The following is a 13,606-nucleotide window of genomic DNA, read 5'->3' as shown; positions in this document are numbered from 1 at the left end:
AAAACATATTTTATATAATTTCAATCTTTTAAAATTTGTACTTTGCTTTTAATATATGATCTATCCTGGAGAATGTTCCCAGTGTGCTTGAGAAGAATTTTTGTTGCTGTGGGGTAGGATTCCTGTGTATATCTTTTAGGTTTTATTATAGTGTTACTCATGTTCTTCACTTTCTTACTGATCTTTTCTTTGGTTGTTTTACCCATTAATAAAGGTGAAGTATTGAAATCTGGAACTATTGTTGTTGGACTATTTTGTACTTCTGGCATTTTTTGCTTCATTTATTTTGGGGTAGTTTATTAGCTTGCATATAAAATTGTTATGTATCTGAACCTTGTCAGTAGATAAGTTCCTTATTTCTTGTGACTTTTTGTTGACTTAAATTTCACTTTTTCTGATAATAATAATGTAACAATGTCATTTGTCTTTACTATTTGCATGAAGTATAGTTCAACCTTTTATTTTCAACTTCTTTGTATTTAAAGTAAGCCTCCTATAGGCAGTATATAGATGCCTATACTTTTAAAAGATCCATTTTGATAATATCTGACTTTTAATTGGAGTGTTTTAATCCACTTACATTTAAAGTAATTACTGAAAAGGACTTACTTCTGCCACTTATCTACAGTATTTGTTGTCTGGGTTATGTATTCTTTTCATTCTATAATACCTCTGCATACCTCAAGTTGTGCAGCAAATGAAATATTCTTAGCCCAAGGCACTTTTTGAAAGCATAGACAGTGTATGATTCAGTACCAGCATGAGAAAGATAAGTTGGTAGTCTTCAAGAGAAGTGGAATATTTTTGAAATAAAGTTCTTATTATTTTTTTTGGTACTGGGATTTGAATTCACAGCCTCATGCTTGCCAGGTAGGCACTCTGCCACTGAACTAAATCCCCAGACCTTGAAAGAAAGTTTTTAAATGTTCAGTTTTAAGCAGTCATTTCTAGCTGGATCTGGTGGTGCATGCCTGTAATCCCAGCACTTGAGAGGCTGAGGCAGGAGGATCCTTGCAAGTTTGAGACCAGCCTGGGCTACAAGGTGAGCTCAAGGCCAGCCTGAACTGCATGCAAGATCCTGTCTCAAAAAGACAAAAAGACAACAAAAAGCTCCCCCTCAACCCAGTCATTTCTTAGGCATTTAGTATTTACAATGTACAGTGTTAGTTCTGTAGAGATATAAAATAATAATGGAAGTTACCACTTGTTGAGTAAAAACAAGCATAATGTTAAGCCATTTCAAATGTCAGTTAATTTGATCATTACAAAAACCCAATAAAATAAGGAGTGATTAATCCCTTATTCTTTCACTCCATCAATGAGTCTTTCTGGCCCTTTTTCCAAAATACGTCTCATTTTAGTTCACTTCTGGCATCTTTACTTCTGTTATTCTAGTTTATATTCTCATCTGATATTCTGATCTCCCTGATTGCATTCTTGTTTCCTTATGATTGAACCTCTACAGAGCACTAGCATGAACTACAAAATGTCAGAGATTCTGCTGTTCTTCTTCTTAAAATTGCTTTTTGAAAATTATTTTTATGGGTACACTTTGATATACATAATGATCACATTCATCATAGGGAATTTGTACCTGTATATGATATATCTTGATTCTTTCTCCCCATTCCCCTTCTCTTCCTTCAACGCTTCTTCCCCTACTTCTTTATAAAAGCTTGGTTTCCATTTTTTATTTTCTCATCTTTCCCTTTCTCTGCCCTCCCTTGTTCTCCATCTTATTTTCACTTTTGGTTTCTTCAGACAAGAGAAACAGTGAGATTTTTTTGATCACAAAGAACCATTTTATTCAAAATATAACAGCATAGAGATATAAGCTATATAGGTATTAAAAACAGACCTCAGTATATAACCATTTATATAGTGAGTCACTTCATCTTTTGAGAGGATAACAGTATAAAGAAGGATCTCACTCCGCCCTTTGCCCGGAACTCCAAAATCCTCACCACACTGTCAACACTGACCTCCATCATTGGCTCTGGAAGCCAAGTGACCCCACCACTGTCTAGATTCAGAACTGCACCTCTGCCACAAACCTGTGCTATGTTTGAGTGAGTCCAGAAATAACTGCCACTGGCACAATTGCGTCCCAGGCAAGTTCCAATACCAACATCTACCTTAAAAAAGCAGCAGCAAACACAAAATTAGACTGGAATTTGTTAGAAAAATAACATGAAGATTTAAAAAAAGTGCTTCCAGTTCACATCACGATTAAGGTGGCCATTAGCTGGTGGTCACATCAGCTCTGCAAAACTCTGGAAGTTTTGCTGTGTTTTTTGCAAAAAGAAGAATCTGCAATAACCAAGTTCATCTGAAAAAAAAATACTATGTCTTTCATGTTTATGCAGCCATTTCCCAAGTTACTCTAAACTTTGTCACTCACGGGCAGAGTACCAACTAGTTAGGATGTGTTCATAGTTAATGCATTTCTAAAAAATTTTCCAAGAAGGCAGCTGGCTTTTTAACATCTTTGATCGTGACAGCATTATACAGAGAGACCCGGATGCCTCTCACCGACCTATGCCCTTTCAAGATCATATTGAGTTCCAGGGCTTTATCTAGGAATCTTTTCTCCAGTGCATCTTTTCCCATGGCGTTGCCAATGCAGAATGGAATGTTCATCTTCTATTCTACAGCTCCACTGGACATACATAGAATCCTTGAGACTTATCAGTAATGTCATAAATCATCTTAGGTTTGGTGGAGTTAAGCTTCTCCACCTTTGCTGTCCTACCACTGTTCTTAATCCACTCCAAAACCAGTCCCATGACATAGATGCTGAAACATGGAGGCGTGTTGTACAGTGAGCTGCTCTCAGCCTGCACTTTGTACTCCAGGACTGAGGGGCACTCCCCGAGGGCACACTCCAGCAGATCATCGTGGAGATCATTGCCATGAACACACGACAAAATCACACCAAACTTGGAAACAGCCACTGACTTGGATAGGAAGTTGGAGGACATGTCGCAGGCCAGTATTGCTTCCTTTACATCAGGGAGGAAGTCAAACTCCACACTGTGCATGGTCTCATTTGCACAGCAATACACATAGTAGGCTTCTGAACTGAGGGTCCAGTTGCCTAGATCTAGAATTTTGGTGTAACTCTTAAGTTTAGGGTGGATGATATTCATAGTAGTGAACTTCTTAGCTGCTTCTGCAGCCTTAGCAGACCACGCTCCTGTTACCACATAGTCAGCACACCTTCTGGCTCTTAGGCCAATCAGGTTTAAAAGGACATCACTGAACTGGTTACACCCACCTCATTGCTCGAAAATCACCTTGTAGTTGTCTGGCACAGCTAACAATTCTTGCACTAGATTCTTTACGTTCTCAATAATCTCGCCAAAACTTGATGACTTGTGACTCATTTCCAGAACACTAATGCCAACTCCTTTGTAGCCTAATAATTCTTTTGGCAACTCTAGTAACACTGAGCGCAGCAGCTTGGCAAGCCCAGGCCCAAAGTTGACCACTTGTTTCAGGGCATCCATGGCCTGGTGGTGGCGAGTGGGCCAGAACACCAACGATGAGTTATTGACATGTGTATGTTCAGTTTATTTTATTTAAAAGCATGGTCTTAAGGTGCACCCATCTACCTAAAAGTGTCTCAAGTTTATCCTTCCTTATGGCAGTGTAGTACTCCATTGTATATAAATACATTTTCTTTATTCATTCATCCATTGATGGGCATCTGGGCTGCTTGCAAGGTTTAGCTACCACAAATTGTGCTGCTATAAACATGGATGTGCATATACCACTGTGGTATCATGCTTTTAACTCTTTTAGGAAAATACTAATAACAGCTGGGTCAAATAGAACCTCTAGTTTCAGTTTATTAGGGAATCTCCATACTAAATTCCATATTGGTTGCACCAATTTGCACTCTGACCCACAGTGGAGAAGGAAGGCCTTTTCCCTTGCAGCTTCACCGGCATTTGTTATTGGATGATAGGCATTCTTTCTGGGGTGAGATGGAATCTTAATCTTGTTTTAATTTGCGTTTCTTGAATTACCAGTCCTGTTGAACATTTTTCACATATTTATTTGCTGTTTGTACTTCATCTGAGAGGTGTCTGTTCATTTCAGATGTCCATTTTTGAACAGGGTCTTTAAATTTGGGTGGCCTGATGTTTTTGAATTCTTTATATATTCTAGATATTTCTTGAGAATACCTGGTAAAAAAAATTTTTCCCATTCTGTGGGTGATCTCTACTCTGTTGATAGTTTCTTTTGCTGTGCAAAAGCTTTTTTAATATATGAGATACCAGCTATTTATTCTACCTTTTGTGTGATTGGGGTTTTGTTCATAAAGTCTTTGCCTACACCTACATTTTCCAGAATTTTATCTATTTTATCTTTTAGCACATTAAATATTTCTATTTTAATATTTAGATCTTTGATCCATTTTGACTTTAGTTTAGTGCATGATGAATGATACAGGTCTAGGTTTAATCTTTGCATGTGGAATATCAATTTTCCCAGAACTATTTGTTAAAAAGGCTGCTTTTTTCCTTTGAGGGTATTTGGGCCCTTTGTCAAAGATAAGGTAGCTAAGTGTGTTTAGAACTATTTGTTTCTTTCTTTTTTTTGGAGACAGGGTCTCATGTGTAGTTCAGGCTGGCCTGAACTCACTTTATAGCAGATGCTGGCCTCTAACTCACAATGATTCTCCTGCCTCAGCCTCCCAAGTGCAAGGATTACAGGTGTGTACCACCTGGCTTTGGAATTGTTTCTGCATCTTTGCTCCTGTTCCACTGATCCTCAGGTTTTTTTTTTTTTTCTTTTTTTTGCCAGTGCCATACTGTGCTCTTACATGGTAGCTTTGTAATATAATTCAAGTCAGATATTGTGATGCCCCTTGTCTTGCCTTTGATACATTGTGTCAATTTGAGGAGTCTGGAGGATTGACTAAGTGACTCAGCAGTTCTACATCCTGGGGTGAAAAGGACATGACCTTACTGCTCTAGGATTGTTCATTGTGTCAATTTGATACGTATAGAAGGTTAACTAAGTGACTCAGCAGGGGCCAAGGTCCTTACTTTGTGATCCTCAGCCTGTGGAAGAGAAGGGCACAGAGATGGTGTGGGTGCAGGTGGATAGCCAGTATACAATATAAGGAGGGAAAAGAGACTTGCTCTCCCCACTTTTGCTCTTGTTGCTTTTGCTGTTTTGTGCTGCTTTGAAGTGTTGCCCTGCCACTCTGCCTTGGAGCCAGCTGATTATAGACTGAAACCTCCACAAACTGTAAGCTAAATAAAACCTTTCCTTCCTTAATTTGGGACATTGGCTATTTTGTCTCAGCAATGAGAGAAAAGTAACCAAGACAGTTATTTAGAATTTTTATATCTTCTTGATTCAGCTTTGGTAATTCAAATTACCTAGGAATCTGCCCATTTCTTGTGCATATTTCATCTTATTGGAGTAAAGGTTCTGAAAGTAGGCATTAATGATATTCTGGATTTCTGTAGAATCTGTTGTGATTTCACCCTTTTCATTCCTAATTACATGTATTTATGAGTCTTTTTTCTTTCCCTTTTTTTGACAAGGTTGGCTAAGTGTCTATTTTATTTAATCTTTTAAAGAGGCAGCACTTCAATTTATTGATTCTTTGTATTGTTTTCTTGGTCTCAATTACATTAATTTCTGCTCTGATCTTTATAATTTCCTTCCTTGTCTGAGCTTCTGGTTTAAATTACTCTTCTTTTTCTAGTAGCTGAGGTTCAACACTAGGTTATTTATTTCAGTTTGATGTGTTTTTCTGATGTGGGAATTCACAACTATAAATTTCCCTCATAGGGCTGCTTTCATTGCATCCCGTAAGTTCCAGTATGTTTTATTGCCATTATTGTTTAGTTGTAGAGCCTGTCTGATTTCTTCTTTAATTTCATCTGTGACTTATTTGTTGTTCAGGAGTTTATTTCCATATGTTTATGCAATATTTGTGGTTTCTTTTGTCACTGAGTTCCAATCTTATTGCATTATGATATGATAATATGCATGGGATAATTTCAGTTTCTTTGCATTTACTTAAGCATGTTCTATGGCCTAGTATGGAAAATATCCTGTGGGCTTCTGAGAAGATTGTGTATTCTTTTGTTGTGGGATGGAACACTCTGTAGATGTCTACTAAGTCTACTTGTTCAAAGGTTTGGCTCAACTCGAATACTTCTTTATTGATTTTTTTTGTCTAGTTGATCTATTTGTGACAGTGGGATATTGATATCCTCCATTACAATTGTATTAGTGCTTATCTGATTTTTAAGTCCATTACTGTGTGTGGTATATAGTTGTATATGCAGGTATTTGGTGCATATATACTTACAATTGTTATCTCTTCCTTTTGGATTGTTTCCTTAACAAGTGTGTAGAATCTTCTTCGTCTCTTCTGATCAGTCTTGGCATGAAATTCACTTTGTCTGAAAATGGAATGGCTATCCCTGCTTTTTCTAGGTTCCTGCTGCCTGGAGAAGTCTGCCTACTCTTGGTTTATGAATTTATTTTTGAGTTAAATGTGTTTCTTATATGCAGCATACGTTGGATCTTGTTTCTTGATTCATTCTGTCAATCTGTTTCATTTGATTGGTGAATTGAGACCATTGAGACTAAGGATAATATGACTTGTCCTTGTCATATTATTTTCTCTTTGATTCTTTTCTTCCTCTTTTTTTAATTGCTTGCCTTGCATGGTGGATACATTCTGTTGGGATTCATTGAATTGTTGTCTTTTTCTAGAACATCCTTCAGAACTCTTTGGAGTGCTGGTTTGGTGGTCATAGATTTCTTCAGGTGTTCCTTTTCATGTAAGTGTATCTCCATCAATTTTGAAAGATAACTTTGTAATTACATCAGTCTGGGTTGGAAATTGTTTCTTTTAATGCTTGAAATACGTCACTCCAAGCTCTCCTTGGCTTAAGAGTTTGTGTTGAGAAGTCCCCTGTGATTGTAATAGGCTTTGTTTTATAGGTTATTTGTTCTTTTTCCCTAACAGCTTTTAATATTTTGTTCTTGTGCTGAATTTCTGTGATCTTGATTACTATATGCCTTGGTGTATTTTTTTCTCATCATGGCTCATTAGAGTTCTGTGTGCCTCACTTATGTGTGCGTCCAATTCATTTTCCATGCTTTGGAATTTTTCTACCATTACTTCTGTAAACAGGATTTTATGTCTTTTGTGATAAATTCTGATTTTTCTTTGATTCTGATCAATCTTATGTCATTTTTTTGCATCATTTAGCAGCTGTTGGATTGATTTTTTTGTGGCCCCTTGCTATTTTTAAGCAATATTTCATTTGACGATCACTAGCTGCAAACCTATCTTCAGATATGATATTCCTTATATTGGTTGATTCTGCTGCATATACTTTCAACAGAATTTTTAATTTCCTGGATATATTTTTGAATTTGTTTCATGAAATTTGTTAACAGTTTTTTCCTATGTTGGGCATTCATAGTTTTCATCACTTTTCTAAACCTTTTTACTTTAAAAAAAAATCTATAGCTACTTTAGATTCATTAACTGTGTCCTTCGTTATGGTCATCATCTCTTTAGTTATCTGTGTAATTATGTCTGATTTGCTTTTTTTTCTACAGACTCATTCATCTGCTTTACTACTTCCACTATGACCATATCAGAAAGTTTAGTTGGACTGCTCTTGATTTTTTCTACCTCAAATATATATATATACACACACACAGGATAGCTCAGAGAGTAGTACTACTGATTTCTATTGCTTTATTGAAAGGAACAGTTAATGTTTAATTGTTTGATCAATCTTCCATGCCTATATTTGTTTAACTGAGTAACCAATTGGAAGATAACAGTATGTAATACCATTGTTAATTTCCTATCACCTTGCCTGAAATTCTGTATTGCTTCTATTGTTTGGGTGTTGTTTTATTTATGTTTGTTAGTGTGTTTTCATTCTTTTATATTTAAAATTTTAAAAAAGATTTTTTCCATCTCAATACCTTCTGCACTTCCTTTGGGTGAGCTAGAGGTTGAGGGTTGGATCTTGCTTCTATATCGTGCTATTTTCTATTTTTAAAATTTGTTTTGTGTTTATGCTTCTAAATTTTTTTTATGTTAGGTAGCTTTATTGCAAGTATTGAGACCTTCTTAGGAATGACAACTTTTCAGTGATGTCTTCTAGGTGTAACTGGCTTTTGGCTTTTGAGTCTGTCCCAAGATCCTGCCTGTTCCATTTATTAGGGATTAGAGGTTGCTGCCTGTTTGGCCTACCATTGAATTCTTTGGTACGAGACTATGCTGTTATTTATCACCCCCAGCCAAATTTGGTATTGTTATACAAAGAACAACTGATTACAACAAGTATGTCACCTTGGCTAAAGTAGTACAATCATTTATTACAGTAGCATAAAAGACAGTCTAGAAAATGACACACTATGGTAACTTAATTTGCCACCTTTAACCATAATTACAAGATTTATAGTTATATAACAAAATCTAAAGCCAATCAGAAAAATTATATAGAGTGAATACCCCCTCAATAGTAATTTTACTTTCAGGGGAAAAGTTTTTAAAGGGATAAGAGGAAAAAATAGAGAAGTAAAAGAAGAATAAGAGATTAGAAGCAAAGCTGAAGGATAAAAGGACTACCCAAGTTTTGAGAAACTGGTAAAAAAACATGGGAGAAAGAAAGCAAGAAGAAACAAAAAAGACAAAACAAAACAAAACCTAAAATCAATGTTATATTCATGATAACTCAAAATAAGTAATCAAGAAAAAAAAAGAAAAATAGCAAAAATAAAAAAAGACTTCTCTGTGAATTCTGGTTTTCTTCTTGGGTCTACAGTTTTGTGGTAGTGTCCAGTTCTGGGTGTATCTCTACTGTCACTGGTAGACAAAGGAATCAGGTAGAGCACATGTTCATATTCTATGATCCCAGCAAGCCTGTGGTAGGAATAGGGTGGGATGCTGATTCTTGTGCTTTCAACAGTGCCGAAATTCAGGCTGATCCTGGCCTCTGGTTGTGGGGTTGGAGCCCGAGTTGTTCTGCCTACAACCCTCTGAGTATCTCTTGCTGGCCTGACCTCAGCTCCCTGACCCTGGACGTCTCCCATGCTTGTCTCTCACCCAATCTCTTGGAGCCCTGAGATGAAGCCAGCCCATAGCTCCTCCAAGTCTTACATTCAGTTGGTTCCTTCCTAAAATGACATCTGGCCAAGGACCCTCTCCAGGCACATGGTAGATGATTGGACTGGAGTCACTCACATGTTGTTGTAGGTCACAGCATTCAGGGCTCTGTTCCCCTGCAGTGTTTCTCCCTCTATGCCTCCCTGTATGCCTCCCTGTATGCCTCCCTGTATGCTTCCCTGTATGCCTCCCTGTATGCCTCTGGAGTCATGGGCTCTCTCTCTGTCTCATGCTGTGAGCTGGGAGTCAGGAAGAAAGCTTAGTTTTCCACCTCCTTTTTCTTTGTTGAGGTGTGTCTCTTCACTTTCCCTGTAGGCTCCCATTGTTTTTTCAGATCCTTCCCAGGTCCCAGGGATCCCCGTCCCTCCTTTTGTCCCCCAGCTTGTTATATTCCATTGCCTGGATTCCTAATCTTGGAGAGGCTGATTTTCTGCTGCTTACAGCTCCATCATCTTCCCAGAAGTCCTTGAAACTCTTATGACTTTCTGGTACACTTATTCTTTGCTGTGGTCTATATGCTTTTACATAGCTCTTTCTTGATTTTTCAAAGTTACTTTAAAGGAGATGAACTCTTTTAATAAGGGATCCACCAGAGTCACAGGATGTATTATAAACTTAATGATGAAGAAAAAAAGGTCTTCTTGTTTAAAAAACTTCAAAGTTACTTTAAATGAGATGAACTCTTTTAATAAGGGATCCACCAGAGTCACAGGATGTATTATAAACTTAATGATGAAGAAAAAAAGGTCTTCTTGTTTAAGAAACTTCCCAAGTATGATGCTTTTCAGAAAATAGATGACTGTTCAAATAATATAAGACCAATAAACTATTAATTGAAACAATAGATCATGAACAAGAAAATTTAGGATTTATAGATTACCTTCCCAGGATAAAGCAGTAATTACTGGTTTCTTCTGTTTTGTAAATGACACTTTTACAATACAAAAAAGGACAATATGTGTTTTTAAATATCTCTACAATAGGTATCATAGTAAGTTGAATATTTTGTGAATTTTATCAATATAATACTTCATTAATGTAATTATAAATTAACATAAAGTAACATTACTTATGTGGCATTATTTTAATTTCTTTATATTTATTAACTCAATCTTTCTGAAAAGTCATGAGATAGGTACTATTATTATCATCATGTCACAGATCATGATTTAAGGTATAAGAAGGTTAAATATCTGCACCAAATCACACACTTACTAAGTGGCCAGGTTAGGATTTGAACTCAAACAGCCTGGCTCTGGAGTAGATAATTTTCATAGAACATTAAAGTGCTTCTTAAATCGAATATAGCTTTTAAAAATATAATATAGAGCTGTCTTTTCTTAGCTGTTTGGTAAAAGAGACAAACTTTCTTATTCCCTCTCTCAAATTGCTTTCGTAAGTGTGTTTTAGGGACCATAGCCTCAAGCTAAGCATTCTGTTAGAATTGGGGAAAGCAGCATATTTGACAATCTTAAAACTTTTGATATGGAAAAGAGTTGATTCATTAAAAATGGGATATGAGGCAAGCAGTATTTTACAGTAATATTTTCCAGTGTAATCTCTTACTATTCTCTCTCTGAATTCCTAAGCTGCTGGCACAGTGACTTTTTGCTTCTTCCCAATTTCCTAACAGTGACTGCCTCAGAGCCTTATCACTTGCTTTGATTTTTGCCCAAAGTCTATTTCTTTTAGTTCTTTCAATTATTGACTTCTTGATATTTCATTCTTCATTCAAATGTCACCTCCTCAGAAGATGACCCAGGTTGCCTTCTCATTTAAAGTTGCCTTCTGTGTTTCACATCATTTGCCCTTTGTTTTCTTTGTAGTATTGATTTTTTTTAATTGCCTATCACTGTATTATAAGGTAAGAGTCTTGAGGGCAAGAATATTGCATTTTTATTATGCATTATTTTGTTATCAGTATATAGAGCTATACTTCACACATATAGGCACTTAATTTTTTTTTTTTTTTGTCTTTTTCAGACAGGGTCTTGCTATCCAGTTTAGGCTGTCCTTGAACTCACTTTATAGCCAAGGCTGGCCTAGAACTCACAGCAATCCTTCTGCCTCAGCCTCCTGAGTGCTGAGATTACAGGCTACTTAGTTAATATTTTTGAGTGATTATGTAAAATTCCACTTGAGAGATATAAAAACAGACTCAGGGAATTTAAGTGTCTTGTTCAAGATTACAGAACTTTTAAGTGTAGGAGTATAGATTAGAATACAGAGCTAGGATTTTAACAACTGAGCTGTATTGCCTAGCTTGCAGTATGAGGCAGCGTACTCACAATTATCTACAACGAGGATGGCAGAGAGTGAGGACTGCATTACATATGCAGGGTAGGTAGTGATGATAATGAATGGCTCCTGAATTTGGCCAGAGGCGCTTTTATGCTTCAAACTGTGTGTGTTTCACTATTCCCCAGAGTCTGAGGAAGGGAAGGAGAAAATTTGTAATTATTTAATTGATCTGATGCAAGATGTAAAAGAGAACTTTAATCATTATGTAATTGATATTTGGGAACGCGTATGAATCTAAGATGTCCATTTTGCCCTTTTTCTGTATAACTGAAGACATTTGAGGCTTTATACTCAATGTGTTTGATAAATATAGTGTTTTAAAAGATGCAGCAGCATTCAAACCTCTTCATGCTTTGTATCAACTTTGTATCAACTTTGTTCAACCTATTCCACCATTATTACCCATGTCATGTTCTTTAGATGATCTGGTTCATTCACAGTCCTTTAACAAACTTTTCACTCTCCTTTGCCCAGGCTCTTGCCTAATGATCCCTGTATTCACTTTTGTGATAAATCTGGAATATTTACAAATTAATGACTGTAGAATTGGAGAAGACTTTAGAGAACTTCTACCGCAGAAAGCTGGAGGCTTATCCAAAGTCATATGATATGCCAGTGGTTTTTTTTTTTTTTTTTTTGGCTTTTTCTCCGGTACCGGGAACCGAACTCACGACCTTGCGCTTGCCAGGCAGGCGCTTTTGCCACTGAGCTAAATCCCCAGCCCCGATAGCCAGTGTTAAAAGCACTCAAGAGCCACCTCTTCTGGGCTTGCAGTCACAGGCTTTGTGTACAGCCTCACTCTGCCTCATATTGGGGTTGCTAGAAACAGTCTCTGAAGGATGTGTGGAGAGTGCCTCTGGGTCTCCTATGACATCAACCTTAAAGTATGTGCCAGTGTGAATTTTCATATACAGAGTATGGGATTTTTCAAGAAAGTCACGTCTGTTTTATTTACTCTGTGTAGTCCATGACAGCAATATGCAAATATAGAATTTATTTAGTCTGCCTCCCCTGGTGACTTGCCAGTCTCTGAAGGGGGAGGAACACATTTTATGTTTCCCATGGGTTTTGTGTGTCATAGTTTGATTTCCCATAAAGAAAAGAGTCCTGGGTAGCCCCATATGGGACAAAGCTGGAGATTATTAAGTGCTTCTGTCTTATGTACACTGGGCATTTATATTTACTTATGAAGATCCTCCATGCATTAAATTTAGAACTTGACTCAAAAATTGGTTTATAGGATATTTGGTTGAATCATAATATTTGACAGAGGAAAACCAGTCTTTTTTACTTACAGGGTAAGAAATTGGAGCCTGGATTTTATTTATAAATTAGGAATGTCTCTTAGGTAAATATGATGCCATAGGTAAAGAAAAAAAAGATTTGATTTTTACTGAGAACTATAAGCTCTTTCACCTCTCTTTTACCCTATGTCAATATGTTCTTTATTAGAATGGGTGTTCTTGATCCAAAAATCCAGCATTGTGTTGCTTTTTTGTGTATATTTCCTAAGATAGCTCATTTAGGTGCTATCACTTTCCTTGTTGTCAGTAAAGAACTGTGCAACCTTTTTGGGAAAAGAAACCATTTTCTTCCTCCTTCCTAATTGATTCTGTCATCTATCAAAAAGAGCAGTTACAAGCTATTGCTCTGAAATGATATTTTTTTCTGATAATAAATGATGATCTTGGAAATTCATATGAGTCCAGTGATTAGGAGAGTAATGTAGTTTTTGTAAATTGTTCCTTTTGACATTCCAGTTGTCCTTAGTATGTAGGCATTTCTAAATCTTTCAGTATTACTCTTATTCCCCATGCAGAATGCCTTCTTGGTACTTTTAGTAAATAAATGACCCGAGTCTTTCTTTTATTGAATACCAACTTTGTGATGACTACTTTTATATATTTTAATTCAGTCTCCTCAGCAAACTCATCATGTGGCTATTTTATTTTATTTTTTGGTTTATTTTTATTTATTTATTCTTTTGTTTTTTTGAGACATGGCCTTTCCATGTAGCTCAGGCTGGCCTTGAACTCATAGTGATCCTCCTGCCTCAGCCTCCCAAGTGCTGGGATTACAGGCATGTCCCACCATGACAGCCTGATATAGCTATTTTGTTTTTTTTTTTTTTTT

The 13,606-nt window shown here is 36.6% G+C and overlaps 1 pseudogene; it reads right to left on the bottom strand.

The window, feature by feature from the left end:
- Positions 1-2,436: 2,436 nt before the first annotated feature.
- LOC102014810 lies at positions 2,437-3,509 on the bottom strand (annotated as a pseudogene).
- Between the last annotated feature and the right edge of the window lie 10,097 nt (positions 3,510-13,606).

The sequence above is a fragment of the Chinchilla lanigera genome, unplaced genomic scaffold, assembly GCF_000276665.1.
Source record: "Chinchilla lanigera isolate Chin_1 unplaced genomic scaffold, ChiLan1.0 scaffold00106, whole genome shotgun sequence".
Classification (NCBI taxonomy): domain Eukaryota; kingdom Metazoa; phylum Chordata; class Mammalia; order Rodentia; family Chinchillidae; genus Chinchilla; species Chinchilla lanigera.
Note: the sequence above shows the minus strand (reverse complement) of the source record. Positions and strands in the feature narration are given on the sequence as shown.